The sequence below is a fragment of the Lissotriton helveticus genome, chromosome 12, assembly GCF_964261635.1.
Source record: "Lissotriton helveticus chromosome 12, aLisHel1.1, whole genome shotgun sequence".
Taxonomy (NCBI): Eukaryota; Metazoa; Chordata; class Amphibia; order Caudata; family Salamandridae; genus Lissotriton; species Lissotriton helveticus.
This window is the reverse complement of record NC_136073.1, coordinates 126,272,866-126,278,865: the sequence shown is the minus strand read 5'-3', so window position 1 is coordinate 126,278,865 and position 6,000 is coordinate 126,272,866. Positions and strand designations below refer to the sequence as shown.

At 44.2% G+C, this 6,000-nt stretch overlaps 1 protein-coding gene across 3 annotated transcripts in view; it reads left to right on the top strand.

Moving 5' to 3' along the window:
- The first annotated feature begins 258 nt into the window (after nucleotides 1-258).
- QTMAN (queuosine-tRNA mannosyltransferase) overlaps nucleotides 259-6,000 on the top strand; it is a 140,982-nt gene continuing 135,240 nt past the window's right edge. Inside the window, exon 1 of one of the 3 annotated variants that reach the window (XM_078671401.1) lies at nucleotides 259-443. The gene's annotated coding sequence lies outside the window, so the exon portion shown is untranslated. The remainder of the gene's footprint in view (nucleotides 444-6,000) is intronic. The other 2 variants (XM_078671406.1, XM_078671402.1) reach the window with 2 other exon arrangements.

Here is a 6,000-nt window from a genome sequence, read left to right as displayed (position 1 = left end):
TGTAGACATTTAATCACGTTCAAATGTTTCCTAAGCATCTGCCACAGCACAATCTTCCGGCGCACAGCGCTTTTCGTTCTGCAACAGACCGGATTCCCTAACCGGTAGCCAAAATACTGGATGAGCCCCTTCACCCGCAACCCAGTCAAACTTCTATTTAGAATTGCAATCCACTTGCTATTTGTTGCGAAAACAAGCACTTCCGGGGCGGTGGGCGGTGCTTCCCGGGACCAGCTAAGCAATCTGTTCCGGGTCAGAATCCTTTTGTGGCCAATCGCAGAACAGATGAGGTCTGTGTGACACCCAGTCCCTTCTCGTTTGCTTTAGCTTGTGGTTTAATGTGATGTGACTTGCCTGGCTCCTCGTTTGTCTTCGCTGTTTGAAGTCACCTGGCGTCGTATGCGAGAGGGAAGCGTTGCGACTGAATCATCCTGCGTTGGGAGGTAAGACTGGCGCCCTGAAACTCACTCTGGGATCACGGAGGGTCGGCCCCACGCTCATCCCCAGTAAAGCCTCACTTAAGAACCGAAACACACATCTGAGACGGAGAACTGCTGCATTGTTGTAGTAATAAGGATGGAAAAAAAATCACGTAGAAGTGGGTTCGTGGGGTTGTCAGTAGATCCCATCCTCGTCGCCAATTTTTTGTAGTAATAAGAAGAATGATGCATAGGAACTGTAGGTATCTTCTTTATTCAGACAACTCCGCAGCAATCAGAAAGTACGCCGAGAGACAAGCATACAATTAATTCAAACATTCCAATCCAAAGAATTAAATACACAGAACTATGGAATTGTACTGATTCTTAATTCTAATGAACCATGCAATTCCAAAACATGACATACTAACTAACCACAATACTACAATAGTACTTTAATATAAGCACCCACCACCTAAGGCCCACACATCACTATCCCTAGTCTGGTTTTTTTCTAATTACTCATGTAAGATGCTGGCAGCCCTAAACCATTTCGAACAGGCGCAGCAGCTAGCCTGGGATAGCATAGTGCCTGGTTTGCGTGTACTCCAAAACTTTTTTTAGTGTTTGACACCTGGCGGCCTATCTAAAGCATAGTTAGTTATGCTGTTGCTAGGCTGCTCCAAATAACAATGGCTTATTAGGTGACAACTCATTCGTAATTCTTGAAACACTATAAAATCAACACAAACAACAGGCCTTGAATGACCACAGCAAGACTCTCTGGATACTGTCTTGCAATATCACCTAAACCAGAATGGCGTCAGAACATACACATTCATTAATTTGTTCAAATATATATTCACCTCAGTGATTTAAAACCCAGCCAGAGATCAGTCTGTAACCTACATGTCACTCATGCCTGAAATGAACATATTTTGCGAGCAATGAAAGCTAGTACTAGTCTGCACCCACCAGATCTGTTATGTGGGGTATGGAAAACTGCGTGTATTGCTGTATGTGAGAGAGGGAAGCTTGCTTTGGTACTGCCATATTGTCCTAGTTCTGAAAAAAGGAAATCTTGAACTGCTGCTGCCCTATTTGTACCTGTCCTCTAATGGCAAAGGCTGGGCTGTTCTAGCTTTACTTAATATTATCAGCAACAACCTTTCTCATGAAATCATATATGTATACTTGATAACACAAAAGCACAAATATAATATAGTAGAATGTAAATAAAGAAATCCGAAAAGGAGTGAAATTAGAACATAAAATTCTTATATAGCACACCAAGAATTTTAGTGTACAGTACGACGTGTCCCATAGAAGACGTAACCAAGAAAGACGCACCTAGTTTTGGTTCCCTGGAATTCATCAGGTATGCGCACCACCATGCTACTACTTACATACACAGTGGGTCATTTTTGATCAATCTCACTAAGGAGTCTTTGTGTCTATTCTTGTTTTCTTAGTTGTCCCTTTGAGTGTATGGTCCTGATGAGACCCCCTATTGAATAGAGCGTCGAAACGTCACAGCTGGTGTCAAATGATCTTTGTAACGCAACCTTTTAATTGATAAAAGGATTGACTGATACCATGTGTATATACTTATTTAGATATATTTTTTGATTTTTGGAAACCTCTTTTTGTTTGATTTTGTATATTTGTGAACTTTTTGTGTATTTCTTGGTTCTGTCTTTTATGGGACACATTGTACTGTACATATGTCTATATTACAATACACTGAATAACACTAATATTCTTGGTATGATATAAAATACTTTTTTTTCTACTTTGATTCCTTTTATGCTTTTTTTATTTACATCCTACCACAGCTCTAATTGTGCTGTGTTATCAAATATATATGATTCCAATGAGAACCATTGCTGTTGATAATAATATTCAAGACCCTGTTTTTTATTGAGTAGGGTTGCCTTTGTCTTTTGATACAAGCCATAGCTCTACCGGTCCTCTGAAGTTAGGAAGCTTGCACTGTTTGTTTTTCCAAGGTTTAACTCTTCTATAAAGAGAGGATTTTCCAGTGGTGTTACCCCATCTTATAACAATACAATGACTACTGTGAATGCACTCGCGTAACATGCTCATACCAATCAGAAGCTATTTTGTACTAAGGGCAAAAACTAGTTGTGGAGCCCTGAACCAGAGAATCTGATTTCGGTCACAGCTTCCCAGATTGACCAAACTGTGTGACCCTGAACAATTACATTTCTTCCCTTTGCCAATTTTTCTGTGATCATTACATTTGAGAGCACCTTAAAATTGTTCATTTCAGGACATGCACTGTACAAAAATCTTCTCTCCTATTTAGTTCAATTGACAATGTTGTTTCATCTCTTACAGCAACAAATGCCACCATGTATGGGTGTCACAAGACAACTGACTTGCCTCTTGTCACTAATACAATTGTCATCAGGATAGGAAGGGGGTAAAACATGAGATGGCCCATCCAGGATCATAATTGCACAGTGTCTCTTCAAGAAACCAGGTTTCAATCCTGGCTTGCAGGGTTAATTAAACGGTGTGATCCTAGGCAATTATATTTCTTCCTTATGCCTCTGTTTCCATGATCATTACACCTAAGAGCATCTTTAAATAATTCAGCTCAGGATGTGTGGTGTTAAAGACTCCTTTTATAAAAATAAAGGCTCAGATAGGAGAAACAAGACAACTGGTTTGTGTCTCCAGTTATTAATAAAACTGTCACAGCAGCACGGTTGGTTCACTAATTTTAATAAAGGCCACCTCGTAAAATCTAAGGTGCTAAAGTGAAGCAATCTAAAACGAACTTTTTTTTGTAAAAGTTTGTACCTTAGTTATAAAGGGCTGTCAGTGACACTTGCAGTAGGTAGGTGTAGGAAGCTGGCTCTGTATATGCTATACAAAAGTAAGGTATAGTGTGCACAGAGTCCAGTGGGTCCCCAAAGGTAGGCAGAGGCTACATTAGAGAATACCTTACTCTCTATTTTTGGTAGTGTGGGCGAGCAGTAAGTCTTTATCAGAGGGTAGTGTTAAGCATTTATTGTACACACTCTGGCAAGAAATGATTTCACACACTCAAAGACTGAACTCTGACAAATGTATTTTGTATAAACATATTATTTAGTTGTATTTTATTTCTAGAACCAAGCCTGGCATGGTACGGGTAAGTGTAATAGTACTTTGCCTGAATAATGCAGTTAAATACAGTTGTAATGCAGTTGAATGCACTTGGATTGGGTACAGGTAAGTCACTTGTTCATAATTAGCGCCGAGACGCCCACGGGCATTTGTTCGCGCTCAATAAATGTCATTAATAAATAAATCAGTTGAAATTACTTTTTAAGTTACTTTTCAGATTACTTTGTAAGTTACTTTTTCTACTCAGTGTGATATGCCTAGATATCACACTGGGATATTTCTTAGATAAAAGGTGAGTAAGTCAGTTTTTATAAGTATACAGTTTCTTAAGGTTTCATACAATTTTCCAACTCCACCCTTAGAACATTTTTCACAGTACAGAAGACAATTTAATCCAATGAGAGGAAATTAAGTTATCAGTTTACAGGTAAGTACTTAGTTTTGGGAGTTGGTTTTTAGGGGTTATAACAAGGGTTTCCCCAGGGTCAAGGATTCACTACAAGAGCACCCTCAGCGGCACTATGGCTTTCCGGTGCAGAGTGCTGAGGCCCAGTGTTATCCAAAGGGGGATATGGGGCCTCTGGTTGGTGGCTGCTCAAGAGCAGGGCACAAGGTTGTGGGACCAAAGCTCCTGGAATTAAGCTCAGGCCAAAGGGGGGGGGGGTTCAAGGTAGCATCCAAAGTGCACCCACAGCGGTACAGGGCGGCAGGGTGCTGTTTTGGAGTTGGGTGCCCTGTTGTTTTCAATGGGGATTCTCCGGTTGCAACAAACACTGCAGGCTTGGAGACGAAGATCTTCTGGAGGCGACCACTGGTTGGATAGGTAAGTTGAGATATCGAGGGATGCCGGGACACCGTCGGTTGGGCCACCCAAGGCCGTGGGGCATTGGGTGCAGGGGTGTCTTCTTGCGTTAGGTTTTCCTTACCGGCTCCAGTCGCGGTTGGGGGGATTCTCCAGAAAGGGGCTGCAGGCGTCGTTGGGAGACTTGAGGCAGGTCAAGGATCACCAGATTTCAGGTCCGTATCGCTGGAGAGTTTGGTGTTGGGCCACTTGAACTCTGCCCGTGGGCGTCGGGCGCAGAGTGGTGCAGACTCGCAGGTTTGGCCAGAGCCACAGTCTGTTGGTGAGCAAATCCACTGCTCACGGGAGACCAAGTCTGGTTGGGGAAGGCAGAGCAGTTCCTCCGGGTGGGGGCTGCTGGCTGCAGAACACACTGGGATTTCGCTGGAGCAGGTCGAGGTCAGGTCAGGCCGGTAGGGCTGGGGCCAAGTCCACTGCTGTCCTCCTCCTCCTCCTCTTCCTTCAGCATGGCTATTCGGTCCTGTTTCTTGTCTGAGGAAGCAAGGATCAGGGTTGCCTCTAAATACTAAATTTAGGGGCGTTTCAGGTAGTTAAAGGTTGGGACCAATGGGTCTCTCCCTTGTGGTGGGTAAATTCCTTATTATGCCACCCTCCAGTGGGAGGGAGGCATAAGCCTCACTCAGGTTGGCTGGGTCCCTCCATGTTCAAGACGGCTGGGACTGAGAGTTGTTCCTCGCCTCCCCCCTGAAGGGTGGGGTTGGCAAAGGTGGGCACATCTCAGCTCTTAACTTGGTTTTCCCGCTGCTTCTTCTGTCGAATTTGTGGGTCAGAAACGGTGTGGGGGCCAGTTGTGGGAGCAGCAAATGGCTGGGGTAGCTCACAAAGGCGGCAAGCCTTTGAAGCTTCCCCTTCGTGGACCTTTGTCCATCCTGGGGGAGGAGGCTTCACACCTCTGCCCAGGATGTGCTTTGTTTCAGGACCCCGAGAGCGGGAGGTTGTCAACCCTGGGGTTCAGAAACATGTCGGGGGGGGGGGGGATTGGAGGGGGTATAGCTGGCAAGCAGCCAGTCAGTCAAGGCACTAGAGTCAGGTCATTTTCCAGGGGGCATCTCTAAGATGCCATCTGAGTGCATTTTACATTAAATTTCACACTGGCATGAGTGTGGGTTTAATGTGCTAAGAAGTTTGATATCAAACTTCCCTGTTTTCAGTAAAGACATTATGGTGGTGTGGAGTTGGTAATGACAGACTCCCATATCATATACTCTTCATGGATTTACTGCACTTACAATGTCTAAGCATGGACATGGACACTGTAGGGTACAGAGGAGTGGGCCTAACGACTAGGGCGCTCGACCTCGGACCTGGGGACCTGGGTTCGAGTCTCGGTAACGACGCCAAAACCTCCTGTGATTCTGGGCAAATCACTTAATCTCCCCGTGCCTAAAAAATGAATGTGTGTCCGTCCTCATGTAACGTAACTGGTGCTATGTAAAGCGCTCTGATACCTGATTCGGTTCGGGTCTAGTTCGCGCTATATAAAACTCTGCAAAAAACAACAACAAAAAACAGATACAGGGCTCATGCATCTGTACCCTCACCAGGGGCTTAGTGCACCCAGCTACATGGGTGGCTGACCTG